Genomic DNA, 18,081 nt, shown 5'->3' on the forward strand with positions numbered 1-18,081 from the left:
TAAGCAATCCATGCTTTACTACACAAGCACACACACTCACACATATACATACATTTTATATTACATATATGCGTGTGCGTGTGTGTGTGTGTGTGTGCACGTGTATATGTGTGTAATGTGACTGCGTGCGTATCGTTCGCGATTTTTTTCCTCCGTCATCCCTTCCTTGGATCTTTCCTTTTCTAATGTTTCTGATGAAGAGCTCCGCCCTTATTTGAATATATATATATGTATATATATATATATATATATATATATATATATATAATATATATATATATATATATATATATATATATATATATATATATATATATATATATATATACATATATATACATAGATACATACATACATACATACATACATACACGCATACATACATGCATACATGCATACATGCATACAGACATACATGTATACATACATATATACACATATATATATGTATCTATCAACGTCACACACGTATAAAATAGCAATACCTTCCTCATATGACAATAACATTTTGACGTTAGTCGATCGGTAACGCACAATATCAATGACTTGTGTCTAACAGAAATAAACAAAGGGAAAAGCAAAAGAGAAAAAAAAAATATGATGCTCTTTCGAATTTTTCAGACCTCACTCTTGACAATGAATGTTCAAAGCTGAAACGTCGGAAATGACTGGAAGGCTTATGCAAGCCGATGATCTCTAAATAGGGTGACCTGACTACATGGTTGTTGCAATTGTTTGATGTCACTGCAAACTAAGCAAATCTGTTATTAACTTCGTCCCACTTATGCCAATTGTACCATCTCGGACATTGCATATCAATATCTATAAAGCTGAAATGCGAAAAATTTGTTTGTCTCATTTGGGGATGGGAACGGTTTAAGGTGCGGTAAATGGGGTCGGATTGGCTCCAAAATTACAGGGACACTTAAAAAGAGGCGAGGAAGCGACTGGACTAGGTCGCCGAGAGAAAGTAAGAGTAAGAGAGTGGGAAAGTGAGAGAGAAATGAGAGAGAAACAAAGAGGGTGAACGTGGTGATAAGAAACATAAAGGAAGCAACAGAAAGTAACAACCACACCCTTACCCGCGCGTAGAGCGGGTCACCTTAAGCTAGTATAGAACTATATTTTCCAAAGCTCTCTCAGTCTACAAGATAGCAGATTGCAATATGAAGGAGATGTGGTGACTATTTCTATCCAAGTCGTGCAACCGCGTAGAGGCATCCTCGTGGGTTCGACAGTAAAACTGTTGTTAGATTTAGTTTTTCTGCTTAATCCATGTCCGCTCTCCTCCAGTACTATGAAACGAGACCTTACTGTTTTTCTTTTTGTTTCTGCTTTTTGTTTCTGCTTTTTGTTTTGTATTTCTTTTCAGACATAATGTATATGAAACTCCCTTATCCATTGAGTCCTTCGTTTTGAACACGGTATGCAGCGACTTGGAAGACGATTGCCTGGTATTTCTATAAGATCGACAAACACGCTGAGCCTTGAAACCACATGTGCTAAGATAGCAAAAATGAAACGAAAAGTTATCTAATCGCTGATGCATATAAAACGATGTTTTCGATAGTCAGATAGATAGATAGAGAGAGAGAGAGAGAGAGAGAGAGAGAGAGGGAGGGAGACGGATTAGGTGTGTTGTTGCAATGCAGTTAATCTCTCTTGAGATGTATAATGAAGGAGACTTAAGGTTATGGTAATTAAAATGACATGCTAGCTTCTTCTTCTTCTCCTCCACTGCATTGCTTCTCCTTCTCCTCTTGGCTCTTCCTGCAATTAGTATCATCACCACATCAATCATCATCATCATCATCATCATCGTCGTCGTCGTCGTCGTCAGTGAGGTTATCGTCTTCGTCATCCTGATGTGTGTTTCAAGCTAGCTGGCAACAATAATCATTATCAACATCGTGATTAATATCCTTATCATCACTTGTTTCACGCCGGGCTGCATTTGTGGACATCATCAATGTAATTCTGGTTGTTGTTACTGCTGTTGCTGCTGCTGCTAACTTTGCTGTTGATGCATTCATTTTTAATGTTTTTATTCTTTAATCCGACGTCAGTTCTGAACAGAACAGAACAGAACAGACCTATGATTCAAAATGTTCCAGTCTTGATTAACCGGTCTTCATTTTAAGACCGTATTGCGTGACTTGAGAGTCATGTGGTTATTACTTCAGGTTGCTCAAGCAATAGCATAAAGACTTTCTCGTTAAGAACATACATGCACTCATATACATGCACATATATAAATACAACACACACATACACACACATACACTCACATACACACATATATACATACACACATACATACATACATACATACATACATACATACATACATACATACATACATATATATATACATATATATATATATATATATATATGTATATATATATATATATCATCATCATCATCGTTTAACGTCCGCTTTCCATGCCAGCATGGGTTGGACGATTTGACTGAGGGCTGGCGAACCAGATGGCTGCACCAGGAGTTTCTACAGCTTGATGCCCTTCCTAACGCCAACCACTCTGAGAGTGTAGTGGATGCTTTTATGTGCCGCCGGTACGGGGGGCCAGTCAGGCGGTAGTGGCAACGACCTCGCTCGAATTTTTTTGCACATGCCACCGGCACAGGTGCCAGTAAGGCGATGCTGGTAACGATCACGCTCGAATGGTGCCTTTTACGTGCCACCGGCACGAAAGCCAGCTAGCCGCTCTGGCAACGATCACGCTCGAATGGTGCTCTTAGCACCCTACTAGCACGGGGATCAAGTGCCAATATATATATATATATATATATATATATATATATATATATATATATATATATATATATATATATATATATATATAATATATATATATATATAAGTATTATGTATGTATGTATATGTATATGTATATGTATATATTCCTGTCCAGTAGCCTTAACCTACGGACACGAACAACATACTGTATCAAATCCGAGCGAAGCAGAGTTCATTTAACGAGATAGCTCTTATTACGTCACCTGAGGAGAAGCTTCTGCACCAAGGGATGCACCACAGCTAGTTATATAGTTTCCCTCCAGCGAGGTATCGATGCAAGATCGGTAGAAACAATAGGTATGAGCAGTAGTTACCCGTGTATTCCATTTTTCGTCTCTATCATTTGTTTTATATTTAATACTATATATGTGTATATTTATATTTATACTCAATACTATATATATATATATATAAAAGTACAAGTATATATCGTCTTTTCAGCGCACGTGTCACCATTGACGTTGTTAGGAGCCCTGGATTTGATGTTCCAAATGCAATGGGTCGCTTAACCTGAACAAAACATTTGGGATACACTTTATTGCTGTATATTATAGAGAACTAATTTTCGTATGCAGGCAGACAGACAGACAGACAGATAGACAGACAGGCAGATAGATAGATAGATAGATAGATAGATAGATAGATAGATAGATAGATAGATAGATAGATAGAAGTCTGACATTTCTCTAGTTCTTATCCTTCATTTGTTTTATTGGGGTTTTTTTTCAATCTTTTCTTGAGTCTTTTAAAATTTACTTTTGTGAATAAAGTTCTCAGGTTCAACAAACTAGGACCTGTTCCTGATTTCTAATGAAGAGAAAAAATGAAAACCTTGACCTTAGCGATAAATTAACTCAAATATAAAGCCACAGGTACCCTTATCATTAACATAGCAATATTTTTGTGAGCTTTTTTTTTATCAGAAAGCAAGATCGAGGATGTAACGCAGGTAAGTTAATGATGTTTTTTAAGTTACTTCACAAAATATAAGGGGATAACACGGAGAAGTGAAAAGTCCTATAAAAATGTTTTTTAAATACCACGCTTACAACTAGATAACAGTTGTGTTACCAAAAGGCGTTTCTAACATTTAGAAGTAGAACAGAAATTTGGTGCGAAAGGAAACGTCGATGGTGTCGTCCCCACTAATTGAATGATACGGAATTTTATCGACCCTGGAAATTTTGACCTCATTGGGATTTCAAATCAAAGATTGAAAGCGGGAAGAAAATACTGCAACGCATTTTACCCCATCTTCTAATGATTCTAAAACCCACGACCCTTTTAATTGTGCATTTAATAATTGTTTCTAATTCAGACACAAGAACAGAAATTTTGCGGGTGAGAATTAATCATTAACATCGTCTGCTACATTTAATTGGTACTTTTGTTTCTGGCGGCCTCTGAGAGGATAAAACTCAAAGTCGACCTCAACGATTTGAGCGCGGAGTGAAAAGAGTTGAAAGTAATATCGCAAGGTATTTTGTCCGACTCGCTATCAATTCTGCCAGTCCCCCGCTCTATGTTGCATTTCTATTAATGATAAAAGCACAAATTCTCTCTCTCTCTCTCTCTCTCTCTCTCTCTCTCTCTCTCTCTCTCCTCTCTCTCTCCTCTCTCCCTCTCTCTCTCTCTCTCTTTCTCTCTCACTCTCTTCATCTCTCTCCCTCCCTCCCTCCCTCTCTCTCTTTCCCTCTTTCTCTCACACATGAGCTCTCATAATATATATGCGTATGTGTGTGTATGTGTGAGTCTATGTATGTATTATATGCGTGCTTGCGTACCTGCGTGCCTGCGTTTGTGTGTGTGTGTGTGTGTGTTTCAGCATGTGTTTTCACGATTCTTGTCATTTTCTTGAGATAATACTTTCATCTTTTATTTGTAGAAAAGTCTTACCTCTCCTGCAGAAGACTTTCTATTCTGTGTCATCCGCTACATTCAAGATGGTGAGGTCATACGTTGTTGCCCTTTGTCTAATACGCAATAAGTTCCGAGCTAAGAAATCACTCAAGTTGATTGGCCTCCTAAGATAGGCTAGGATACAAGACTATATCATTTGGCAATGACATTCTGAAAGTGTGAAAGTCTAAAAAATAGAAGACAAGAGAAAAGAATGGCGGATTATTTACTGGAAACTAAAAGCTTCAAGTTTTCTTTTTCTTCTCAAGTTTCTCCTTTTCTTTCTCTCTTTTCTTCTCCCTCTTTCTTTCTCTTTCTCTCCCTCTCCTCTCCCATTCTGTATCTCTCTCTTTCTCTCTGTCTCTCTCATTCTCTCTCGCTTTTATTTAAATGACTGGATCTATAAAGTCTCCATTTTCACCAACATATGTGAATATATACATATACATGCATATATGGGGACAGGTCGTCATCAACTGTGCAAATAACATGAAATACGTACACAAACGAGGGGGAAATGAGTTAAATGCGTAAACAACGAGAAAAAATGGGAAACAGAACAAGTTAAGACAGAGAAAGGACCCTTCATCAGTTGTCGGCTGTCTATTTACTCCTCATTTCTAGCAATACGCATATGTATATATATATGTTCTTTTCTGTTTTTAATTATATGAATTCATCTCTTGATGAAGGGGTTGGTTTCTAACAAAGATGCAAAGCTCCATCACTAGAATATAAATAACAACAAAAAAGTCATATTCTAAGCTTGAGAAAAATCTTGCATATTTTTACTGCTCCACTTACATAATGCATTTGAAATGTGCGAGCTGGTTAATTTTTGTGTTTCTGAAAACCCTACCTTAACCAGATTGTCACTTAGACATATACTCAGAAAACCAAGTACACCAATAATTATTGATATAAATGTGAATTTATAATCTGTATATATACGCTGGTGGTTTCGAAGCAATTGTCCATAGCAATCTTCTTTCTCTTTGATTTTGAAAGATATTCACACAACCAGAACAACTGACCTCTATAACAGTACAAACCGTTTTTTTACTGTCCCAAATAACAATATTTGGTCTGTTATATTTACCCTTGACAGACAGAGGTTTTGATGGGAATGCTCTTCCAGTATTCTTTGTGCTGGTGCATGTGTGCGTATGCTATAACAGGAGGATTCTCTATATTTACTCCAGGGTAGTCTTTTTGCTAAATGACATTATATATTGCTTCTGTGACAACGTCATGTCACATAGGGAGCTAATACCTTGATGATAATTTTTGAGCAGCTGCTAATCAAATGTGTGATGTCTTTCGCAGAAGCATGACATACTATATGTATGTATGTATGTATGTATGTATGTATGTATGTATGTATGTATGTATGTATGTATGTATGTATGTATGTATGTATGTCATTATTCAGTTTTATTTTAAAATTTCTTGGCCATAGAGAAAGAACCAATTTCTTACCTAGTCCCAAGGCACCTTTATTGGAAATTCAACATCAACAACAGTTTATGTATGCATGTATGTCTGACTGTATGTACGTTTGTACGTATGTATGTATGTATGTATGTATGTATGTATGTATGTATGTATGTATGTATGTATGTATGTATGTATGTATACATGCACATGAGTATGCTTTGTTTTATATATGTATTCTCATACATATCTAGAGTTGCATATCTATATATGCTCGTATATATTTAAAATGATTAACTTCTGGGAAGTTTTACAGAGTTTTACAATTCCAGTGATGGTTTGGATCTGTGGGCTTCGAATTAGCTTTCTCCTTCCTGGTTTTGAAAAAATCTAATTTGTGAAGATTGGTATTTAGGCAGTGTGTTACATATCCCAGGGGCTCCAATAATTACAGATGTAAACCTGAACACGTAATCTGGATAGAGTAACTGCAGATTTCTCAATAGCTTAGCATAGGTGTTCTCTTTTTTTATAGATCTTCAGCTTTATGCTAATATCCGCTGGGCAGCTAATTTCCTCAACTGTACAGTTTCGCTTCTCTGTCCCAAATCATTATGTACGTATGTATGTATGTATGTATGTATGTATGTATGTATGTATGTATGTATGTATGTATGTATGTATGTATGTATGTATGTGCGTGTACATGTGTGTGTGTAAGTTACAGCACTAAATTATAATCCACTTACAGATCTAAATAAATACAGTTAAAGCTCTAAAATAAATAACGGAGCAACACAACAGGAATACAAAAATGTGTGCTTTCTTTCATCACACACTGAACATACACGGTATCCATAAACTCTTACAAGGCGGCGAGCTGGCAGAAACGTTAGCACGCCAGGCGAAATGCTCAGCGGTATTTCGTCTGCCATTACCTTCTGAGTTCAAATTCCGCCGAGGTCGACTTTGCCTTTCATCCTTTCAGGGTCGATAAATTAAGTACCAGTTACGCACTGGGGTCGATGTAATCGACTTAATCCGTATGTCTGTTCTTGTTTGTCCTCTCTATGTTTAACGCGTCGTGGGTAGTACAGAAATAGGTATTTCGTCTGCCGTTACGTTCTGAGTTCAAATTCCGGCGAGGTCGACTTTGCCTTTCATCCTTTCAGGGTCGATAAATTAAGCACCAGTTACGCACTGGGGACGATATAATCGACTTAATCCGTTTGTCAGTCCTTGTTTGTCCTCTCTGTGTTTAGCCCCTTGTGGGTGGTAAAGAAATAGGTATCCATATACTCTTATTCTTTTTTTTATTCTTTTACTTGTTTCAATTATTTGACAGCGGCATGCTGGAGCACCGCCTTAAAGGGTTTTAGTCAAAGAAGTCGACCCCCAGAACTTATTCTTTGTAAGCCTGGTACTTATGGTATCGGTCTGTTTAGCCGAACCGCTAATTTATGGGGACGTAAACACACCAACATCAATTATCAAGCGATAGTGGGGGACAAACACAGACACCAAGGAAGCACATACACGTAAATATATACATATATATGTATATAGGACGGACTTATTTTAATTCCCATCTACCAAATCCACTCACAACGCTATGGTCGACCCAAGGCTATAGTAGAAGACACTGGAGCCGGAACCACATAGCCACGTCTGCGTTTAGCTTACCAACCACTTCGTTCCAGGTTCAATCCCACTTCGTGGAACCTTGGGAAAGTGTCTTCAACTATAGCCTCAGGTCGAGCAAAGTCTTGTGAGTGGATTTAATAGACGGAAACTGAAAGAAGTCCGTCGTGTATATGCTTATATATGTATGTATGTACGTATGTATGTATGTATGTATGTATGTATGTATGTTTGTAGGTAGGTAGGTAGGTAGGTAGGTAGGTAGGTAGGTAGGTATGTTTGTGTGTGCATTTGTCACTCCATCCCCAGTATCACTTGACAACCGATGCTGGTGTGTTTACGTCCTGTAACTTAGCGGTTCGGCAAAAGAGTCCGATAAAATAAGTACTAGGCTTACAAAGAATAAGTCCTGGGATCGATTTACTCGTCTAAAGGCGGTGTTCCAGTATAGCCGCAGTTAAATGACTGAAACATGAAAAAAAAATAAATAAATAAAGGAATAGAAGAATGTTAAAACAAAAATAGCAAAACGAAAGAAAAATCAAATCAAAAGTCCAGCTAAACACTTTAAGGTAACAATTTGTTGGCGTAGAAAATTCCATTCGTCTTCCGTCCCATGCTATTACCAGGAAGATCATCTCTGAACACTAATATACATACATGTACAGCATATCCCCCCTGCTCAGCGCAGGCCAATAAGTGAAATACATAGAAAAGCAGAAACAACATCAATAGCCTGTTTAGTTCTAATCGTGGAGGCGCAATAGCCCAGTGGTTAGGGCAGCGGACTCGCGGTTGTAGGATCGCGGTTTCGATTCTCAGACCGGGCGTTGTGAGTGTTTATTGAGCAAAAACACCTAAAGCTCCACGAGGCTCCGGCAATGGATGGTGGTGATCCCTGCTGTACTCTTTCACCACAACTTTCTCTCACTCTTACTTCCTGTTTCTAGTGTACCTGTATTTCGAAGGGCCGGCCTTGTCACTCTCAGTGCCACGCTGAATAACCCCGAGAACTACGTTAAGGGTACACGTGTCTGTGGAGTGCTCAGCCACTTACACGTTAATTTCACGAGCAGGCTGTTCCGTTGATCGAATCAACCGGAACCCTCGTGGTCGTAACCGACGGAGTGCTTCCAGTTCTAATCACTGTGATGGAATGCGCTAGACTAATGATAAATGTGGTGTAGAACTAGACTTGCAGACACGCTAGACTGTTGGACAACATGACTTGCAGTACGCGTTCTGATTTTTTTTTACGCTTTGATTTCAGAAACCTCTGTGGTCGGATTTGCCTTTAAACTTTCCTAATCATTACAGTATTACTTCGTCAGAGGAAACCTCTCTTCATTCCTGCCTCGCCGACCGCGCGATTCGGCCTAGGCCGTGGGCGCCGCCCGGCGCCTTCCGATGACCACCGTAACGCGCGGCCGTCTTTTTTTTCCTCGCCTCCTAGCGCGCAGTCTCTTCGCGAGACTTGCCGAGCCGAAAGTCGCGGCCGGGCCCCCTCGCCCGAGTACCACCGAATGCTCTTGATTCGGCCCTCTAACAGCGCAGCGGTAGCAGTCGCGGCAGCCCGCCGTCACACGCCGCGACTCTCTGCTGCCGACCGCGCAACCACCCTGCCGGCGTCGGCCCGCCCTCATGGCGCTCGGACGACGGGGCTTGCACGCTTTGCGAGCTCCATGACCATTTCTCTCTTCCTTCCTGCCTCGCCGACCGCGCGATTCGGCCTAGGCCGTGGGCGCCGCCCGGCGCCTTCCGATGACCACCGTAACGCGCGGCCGTCTTTTTTTTCCTCGCCTCCTAGCGCGCAGTCTCTTCGCGAGACTTGCCGAGCCGAAAGTCGCGGCCGGGCCCCCTCGCCCGAGTACCACCGAATGCTCTTGATTCGGCCCTCTAACAGCGCAGCAGTAGCCGTCGCGGCAGCCCGCCGTCACACGCCGCGACTCTCTGCTGCCGGCCGCGCAGCCACCCTGCCGGCGTCGGCCCGCCCTCATGGCGCTCGGACGACGGGGCTTGCACGCTTTGCGAGCTCCATGACCATTTCTCTCTTCCTTCCTACCTCGCCGTTGGCGTCGGCAGTGGCGCGCTTCGTTCCGCTGTCGACGCCTTCGAATCTCATTTTATTTTTTCCGCCGCGCGGCGCCGGCCTCCTGTCGGGGGCCGCTGCCGCTTTCCTTTTTTTTTTTTTTTTTCTTTCCGTACGTCTAGCGCGTAGTAGTAGCAAATATACCGAAACCCTGGACGGGGGATCACTCGGCTCGTCCGTCGATGAAGAGCGCGGCTATCCGCGTGAACTGATGCGAATTGCAGGACTCAGTGAACATCGACACCTCGAACGCACATTGCGGCCCCGGGATCCTATCGTCCCGGGGCCCCGTCCGGTCGAGAGGCGGTCAAGACACGAAAACGCAGTCCGCCGCGGCCGTTGGCTGCGGCGGGGAGTCGGGAGTCGCAAGAAAGGGCGGCGCTCGCCGCGAGGCCCGCACTATATCTCGCGCGCGCGAACCGCCGCCGCTCGATCGTCCGTCTCCCGTAATGGCAGACCGTCATCGTTGCGAAGCGCTGTTGCGGAGGAGGGAGCCCGCCGAAGTGCGGAAGCAGAGGAGTAAGGGATCAGTAGCAGGAACGACAACGACGACACGGCGAGGCCCCTCGTCGCGTCCGCGTCTTCCTCTGCGTTCCTCTCCGAGCGACCGCCGCCCTCCGTCGCTGCCGCCGCAGCCGCCGCCGTCTCGTCTTTCGGCGTTCGCTCTGTGGGAATATCTCTTTCGTGCGAGCGTTCGTGCCGATCGACAGCGGTGGTGGTGCGCGCCGGTAGTAGTAGCAAGCAGCTGCAGCAGCCGTCTCTTTTGCAGCGTCTCCTTTTTTTTATTCACGCTGCCCTCGACTCGGACGCGATTACCCGCCGAACTTAAGCATATCGCTAAGCGGAGAAAAGAACCAACCGGGATTCCTAAGTAACGGCGAGTACCGGGAGAAGCCCAACGACGAATCATCGTCGGCCGCGCCGGTCGTCGAGAGCTGTGGCGCAAGGGTCGTACACGGTCGATCGTTTCGCCCGGCTAGGTTCGGAGTCCCCTCGATCGGGGCTGCCCAGAGCGGGGTGCCAGGCCCATTCGGAGCCGGCGGCGATCGGCGGTGTTCATCGGCCCGAGAGTCGGGTTGCTTGGGAACGCAGCCCAAAGCGGGTGGTAAGCTCCATCCAAGGCTAAATACGGGGACGAGTCCGATAGCCGACAAGTACCGCGAGGGAAAGTTGAAAAGAACTTTGGAGAGAGAGTTCAAGAGACCGTGAAACCCGCCCAGGGGTAAACGGGTAGGACCGCTCACCGCGATCGCGAGGGGACTCAGTCCGCTGCTTCACGCCGAGGCGCCGTCGTCGTCGACGAACGCGCCGGTGGCGGCCGCTCGTCGTTCCGCGGGCGGTCGTCTGCCGCCTCGTCGGCGTTCGATTCCCGGGGCGCCGGCATCGGACGCACTTCCCCTCCGATCCGTCGTCGCGACCCTTTTTCCCGTCGGGCCGGTAGGCGCGCGGCGTCCGCAGGTCGCAGACGAGAGCCCCGTCGCCGCCGCGCAAGCGGCGGTCGGTGGGATCCACGCGCGCTCTTCTCGACCGGGCCCGTCGCGCCACGTAAAGCGCAGGCACGGCTAACCGACGGAGACGGGCAAACGCACCTCGCCCTTAGCACGAACGACGCAGCGAGTCGCGCGTGTCCTCTTCGCGGAGGTCGCGAGCGACGCGGGCGCCCGCCCGCGCGCCGCGACACGCGCGGAAACCCTCGCAAGGGGGGCGACGCGCGTTGCGGTCGCGGGACACCTTCCGCCCGAAAAGCCGCCCGCTGCCGCCGGTCAGCGACGAGCATCGGCAACCTACCCGACCCGTCTTGAAACACGGACCGAGGAGTCCCAGTCGACTGCGAGTCGTTGGAGCCTTTCACTTCGCGAACTCCGACGGCACAGCGAAAGCGAGAACGTGACACGTGTCGCCGTCTCGCTCCGGCGGGACGGCGCTTCGAAGCATCGTTCCCGGGTCGGGTCCGCGCGTTCGCCGCGACGTTCGCGTCCTCCGGCGTTCCCGCTCCGACTCAGGTGTAGCAGGCGGCCGGGGACCCGAAAGATAGCGATCCACGCCCGGTCGGGACGAAGCCAGAGGAAACTCTGGTGGAAGTCCGAAGCGCCTCTGACGTGCAAATCGATCGTCGGAACCGGGTGTAGGGGCGAAAGACCAATCGAGCCGTCTAGTAGCTGGTTCCCTCCGAAGTTTCCCTCAGGATAGCTGGCGCCAGCGGAGAACGACACGCAATTCCGTCCGGTAAAGCGAACGACTGGAGGCCCCGGGGACGTTGACGGCCTCGATCTACTCTCGAACTCGGAACGGCGAACGGGCCGCTCCTCTCCCGATCGGAGGCGGCCGCCGTTATGCGACGACGAATGCACGGTGCCAAGTGGGCCACTTTTGGTAAGCAGAACTGGTGATGTGGGATGAACCGAACGTCCGGCTAAGGTGCCCTACGCTTCGCCCATTAGATCCCCGAAAGGGTGTCGGTCGATATAGACAGCAGGACGGTGGCCACGGAAGTCGGAATCCGCTCAGGAGTGTGTAACAACTTACCTGCCGAATCGACCGGCCCCGAAAATGGATGGCGCTGGAGCGAGCGACCGATGCCGGATCGGCCGGGCGACAGGTTGCGCGATCGCCGGCGAGGCGACTTTCCGATGCCCGGTCGAGTAGGAGGGCGCCGCGGCGTGCATGGAAGCCGCGGGCGCGAGCCCGGGTGAAGCCGACCGCGGGTGCAGATCTCGGTGGTAGTAGCAAATATTCGAACGAGACCTTCGAAGACCGAAGTGGAGAAGGGTTCCGTGCCAACGGCGGTCGAGCATGGGTCAGTCGGTCCTAAGAAGCGGGCGAAAGCTTCCACGAAAGGCGCCGGATCCGTCGTTTAGAAAGAAGAAGAACTCTCGCGGTTCGATATCGATTTACGCGGCCGGCCTCGCATCGAAAGGGAATCGGGTTAATATTCCCGAACCCGAACTCGGAGAGTGCCCGTCCGTCGGCGGGAACGCGGCGTGCTCTTCCTAGCAGCGCGTCCGTCGTCGAAGCCGGCGGCCGGGCGAAGCAGCGGCAACGCAAGCGAGCCCGGAGACGTTGCCGGGAGCCCCGGGAAGAGTTCTCTCTTCTTCGTAAAGGACCGCGTCCGTGGAATCGGCTCGTCCGGAGATACGGATATGGTACCTGTAGAGCGCCGCGTCTCGGGCGGCGTCCGGTGCGCTCTCGGCGGCCCTGGAAAATCCGGGTCCGTAACGAATCGCAGCTCTCGAGTCGGTCCGTACCCACCATCCGCAGCAGGTCTCCAAGGTGTACAGCCTCTCGACGATAGCGCCAATGTAGGTAAGGGAAGTCGGCAAAATGGATCCGTACCTTCGGAAGAAGGATTGGCTCCGAGGACCGGGTCGGTCGGGCCGTGTGTGTCGCCTCGCTCCCGCGCGGCCGCGTCGCCGTTCGCTCGGCGTCGCGCCGCCGGGCGCCGGAACACGTCTTCACGCGAAGCGGCGGACCGGTACGGGGCTGTAGCGTTGGCGTCGGACTCGGCATCCCGGTGCGCCCCATTTTTTCCGGCGGTCGTCGCAGCGTCGGCGGGTAAAAACCCGCCACGCGCCGGTGCGCGGTCGCGCCTTCGGTCAACGCGGGTCGGCTTCTACGCGCGCGTTCTTTCCTTCCGCTGCGCTGCGTTCCGTCGCTGCGTGCCGCCGCCTACGGACCTCCCGGTCCGGAAAGCGCGCGCGCGCGGCCGGGACGTCGTCGCGGTTGTCGGATCCGCGCGCGCGGCCTTCTCGTGCGTCGGCGTACCGCGCCTCCCGGCGCGTGCGCGGGCCGTCTTTCGTTGCGGCGGCTCGGTTTCATACGGGGCGCCCGGGGCGTAGTGGGCGCGAACAAAACGGCTCCACACCCGGGACGCCGTGGAGCGACACGGCTTCGGGCTCGCCGTCGCGTCGGTGTGCGCGCGCGGCTCGGCTCCGCAAGGGGTCGCGGTCGTCGTCGTCGCGCACCGCGACGCGCGGCAGGCGTTCGGCCGGCGGCGGACGGTCGACTCGGAACTGGTACGGACCGGGGGAATCCGACTGTCTAATTAAAACAGAGCATCGCGTAGCCGGCCGAGCCGCACAGACGCGATGTGATTTCTGCCCAGGGCTCTGAATGTCAAAGTGAAGAAATTCAACCAAGCGCGGGTAAACGGCGGGAGTAACTATGACTCTCTTGTCGCGGCAGGAGAGCTTACGTCCGTGATGTGAGCTACGTCGGCGGTGCCTTGCGCACTGGTAGGTTCAACCACACCGAATTGGTCGCATCGCACAGGACTAACAAAAGCGGCCCGACCTCCCTAGCAGAACCTTTACGGGTGGGAGACTCCGTTGAAACTGGGGCGGTACGAAGGCGGGGACCCCGGTCCCCCTTCTCCTGTGCGCCTGGCCAACCCTGGTCGCGACCGCGCGTCCGGTGCTGGTCCGTGTTTCGGTGCCCACGCTGGGTATTCGGACGCCGGGGGCGACGCTCCCACTTGCGACTCGTCGGTGGATCGCTGTGCTCGGTCTCGTTTCTCATGTATGGACTCCGCTGGATGGCTCAGTAGCTGGATGAGCGTCAGCACTCCAAGGGGCGGCCCCTGCGCGTTTTGGGGGTTGGGGTGCACTGGCAAACTGCCCGAAATCGGCTCGGGTTCACGGAGGAACTGTCGAAACCTTCAGATGCCAGAACAAAATGTAAAGTCTCATACGGATGCTAGGAGCCGATATACTAGCGGCCTCGAGGTCTCAGGAAGGGCCTCAGGAACTGCTGCGATGTGGATTAGACCACGGCGCAGCGAACAGCTACTTCCTCCTGAGGAGGGCACAGGGTCTCGCCCTCCTCGGCGAATTCAGGTAGACCCTCAGAATTTGTCACTTAGAAGCGGCATTAGGTCGCTTACTGTTTCCAGGGATAGACCGGGACGCTTTGTCCTCGAATGCGCATCCTATACGTTGGTTCTCCGTGGTGAACAACTCCCGCCGGACCTCGCGGCGGATCATGACGCTCTCGCCGGCCTCCCCACGTCCGTTCCCCCTCGCCCAAATGAGGACGGACCGCACGCGGGGGAGGCTGGTGATGGCGAAACGACCCGCCAACCGCCGGCCGATGCGTTCGCTGTGGAGATTCCATGCGCGTCGATTTCTATTGTGTGCCCACTCTGCCCCCGACACTTCTCGGGCCCCTTCGAATGGGGGCTCCACGTTCTCAACAGGCACGATACGAAGCCTGTTTTCAGATGCAGTCGCTGCGGCCTCGAGAGCGGCCACCTTCACTCAGTAAGATGTCACGCGGCAAAGTGTAAGGGGACCACGGCCCCAACGGCATTAGTTACGCACCAGCTTCCGCACAGTTGCGACTGGTGTAGTCAGGCCTACAGGACAGCCTCCGGGCTGTCACAACATCTTAGGCACAAACATCCAGTGCAGGCGAACAGGCACAGGATTGCCAGTCATGTGAAAGACCTAGAGCGCAAAAGAGAACAGCGCGCCCGAATCGCACGCACCACTGGTAGAGCGCAGCGAGGGTGTTGGACGGAGGAGGAGACCGAAATCCTCCTAGCAAAAGAGAAAGAGCTACTTGAAGCGGGTTGTAAGCAAGTCAACGTGGGAATAGCCCCTTGGCTTCCGGATAAAACGGCAAAACAGATTAGTGACAAACGTCGCTATCTGCGTAAAGATCGCCTGAAAGTCCCTCAGGTCCCCGCTGTCGCGCGTGATATGTCTACTATGAGGAGAACGGCACCGGCACAGCCCGCCAGCTCAGACTGGCAGGCGCCGTTCAGCGGAGCTGCATCGCCGGGTCACTCTGCATGGGCATCGTCTTTCGCTGAGAGCCTTCTGACACTCAGCGATGACTGCTCAGAGTCGAGCTGGAACGAGTTCGAGGAACGTGTCGAGAGCTGGGTGGGCCACATGGCATCGCGCCGTGTGGGTGCCCGTGAAAGGACGAGGAAGTCCACCCCTGGTGCCAAGGCAGGGCTATTGAATCTTAGATTCGGCTTCGGGCCTAACAAGTCAAACAGACGCGCAAAAACGCAACAATACGCGCGATACCAGCGACTATTCGCACTCAACAGAAGGAAGCTTATGGCAACGATACTAGGAGAGGACCTAGGGGGCGAGTGCCCCGTCCCGATGGGCGAAGTTGAAGCGCTCTACCGGGACAGGCTATCCCGCCCGGGGCCAGAGGTCGACCTAGGCGCCTATCCGGCCTCCTCCGAGGTGGACAACTTTTCAATCTTGTGTCCATTCACCCTGGAGGAGATCAAGAGCGCCCGCTGACGCCTGGATCCGGCCTCAGCCGCCGGCCCCGATGGCCTGACACCTCGCGAAGTCAGGGCGGTCGACCCCGCAGTCCTCGCCAACATGTTTAATTGCCTCCTGCTAACGGGACGCGTTCCGAGGATCCTGTTGCGTGGCAGGTCTATCCTCCTTCGTAAGAAGGCAGGATCCCCGACTGACCTAGCCAACTGGCGGCCCCTCACCTCGCGGTGTACCGCCTGTACACTAAGGTGCTCGCCGCCAGGATGCTTCAGGCTATGCCCCTCCACCCCGCCCAGCGCGGGTTCATTAAAGCCGACGGATGCGGCGAGAATAACTTTCTCCTCCGCCGACTACTGGACCACGCCCGTGGTGCAACGCACGCACGACCCAAGATCCCGGGGCTAGAAATAGCCTTTATAGACCTCGCAAAAGCCTTCGACACGGTTTCGCATTCCCTCATTTATGCGGGCATGAGAAGGCTTGGCTATCATAGCCACTTGATACGACTGGTGGGACAGCTCTATGAGGGCTGCTCCACCACATTCACGATTGGGCCCGTGAGCAGCGCACCAATTGCAATTAGGAGAGGCGTCCGACAAGGGGATCCCCTTTCGCCGCTCCTTTTTAACATCGCAACCGACCCGCTAATGGACGCCCTGCCCGAAAGTTCGGGCGTCCTGGTCGGAGGTGCAGTCGTGGCGAGCCTCGCTTATGCAGATGACCTAGTGCTAGTCTCCGGCACCAGCCGGGGTCTACAGAGCCTTCTAGATCGGTGCTCGGAGTTCTACCACGCGGTAGGACTCGCAATCAATACGTCAAAATGCGCGTGGTTTTCCATTAGGAACTGGGGAAAGTCGTTCCTAGTTAACGTGACACCGCCCCCGAAACTCGGCGGTTGTCCTCTGCCCGTAATCGAACCGGACGATAGCACGTCGTACCTTGGATTAAGAGTTCGTCCTTGGTCGACGAAGAATAGGGATACGTCGATCGAATCAGTTTCGCGATGCTTAGACGAACTATGCCGGGCCGCGCTAAAGCCCCGGCAGAAGTTCCTGTTGTTGCAGCAGTACTACCTGCCGAGCCTACTGTACGGACTCACGCAGGCGCTGCCCTCTAGAGTTACATTAGATAGCATAGACACAATGATCAGGAGCGGGGCGCGTAGGATGCTCCACCTTCCCGAGTGCACATCAATGAGTTTCCTATATTGCGCGAGACGGGACGGGGGCCTCAGCCTCTGTCAGCTAACACGCGCTGTCCCGAAAAACGCGATTCGTATGAATCAGCGTTTACTGAACTCCGGATACGATGCCGTTCAAAAACTAGCTCGGGCTGCAGACCTCGCCCACCGTAACGAAGAGCTAGCCGCGCTGTTCGATCTTCCACCAGTTCGAAACGATGGCAACCCATACGCCCCCGACCTCCGCCTCATCCACGCCAAGAGGTGGGAGTCGCAGCCCGTCCAGGGGGTGTGTGCCGCTGCCTTCAGATCGGACCCGATCGGAAACAGCTGGATGACGCGCCCGGGAGGGATATCTGAGGAGTGCTACTTGGGGTTACTCAAGATGCGGTCCAACACGTTTCCCACCCGCGAATGCCTCACACGGGGAGGCCGGGGCGACAACACCTGTAGGAAGTGCAGGAGCGCGTCTGAAACGATCTCCCACATCAGCGGTCAGTGCTCACGGCTCAAAACGCAGAGGCTGGCCAGGCACAATCGACTATGTCGGCTGGTGGCGAGAGAGGCAGAACGGTACGGCTGGACTACCGGCTGGGAGCCGGTCTACCGAATAGCGGAGTCCAGGTACATTCCCGACTTAGTGTTCCGCGATTCGAGCGAAGTAGTAGTTGTGGACGTAACTGTCAGATACGAGCAAGGTGCGGCGCTGAGGGACGCTGCGAGCGAGAAGGTGAGGAAGTACCGGCCCTTGGTACCGCTCCTCCAAACGGAGCTG

At 50.4% G+C, this 18,081-nt stretch overlaps 1 non-coding gene and 1 pseudogene across 1 annotated transcript; both read left to right on the forward strand.

The window, feature by feature from the left end:
- Window positions 1–10,031: 10,031 nt before the first annotated feature.
- Window positions 10,032–10,190, forward strand: LOC115208785. Its single transcript, XR_003881240.1, has one exon. It is a non-coding gene; the product is annotated as a 5.8S ribosomal RNA (ribosomal RNA).
- A 486-nt stretch (window positions 10,191–10,676) lies between these two features.
- Window positions 10,677–18,081, forward strand: part of LOC115208868 — a 9,830-nt pseudogene continuing 2,425 nt past the window's right edge.

Source organism: Octopus sinensis, linkage group LG2 (assembly GCF_006345805.1).
Source record: "Octopus sinensis linkage group LG2, ASM634580v1, whole genome shotgun sequence".
Taxonomy (NCBI): domain Eukaryota; kingdom Metazoa; phylum Mollusca; class Cephalopoda; order Octopoda; family Octopodidae; genus Octopus; species Octopus sinensis.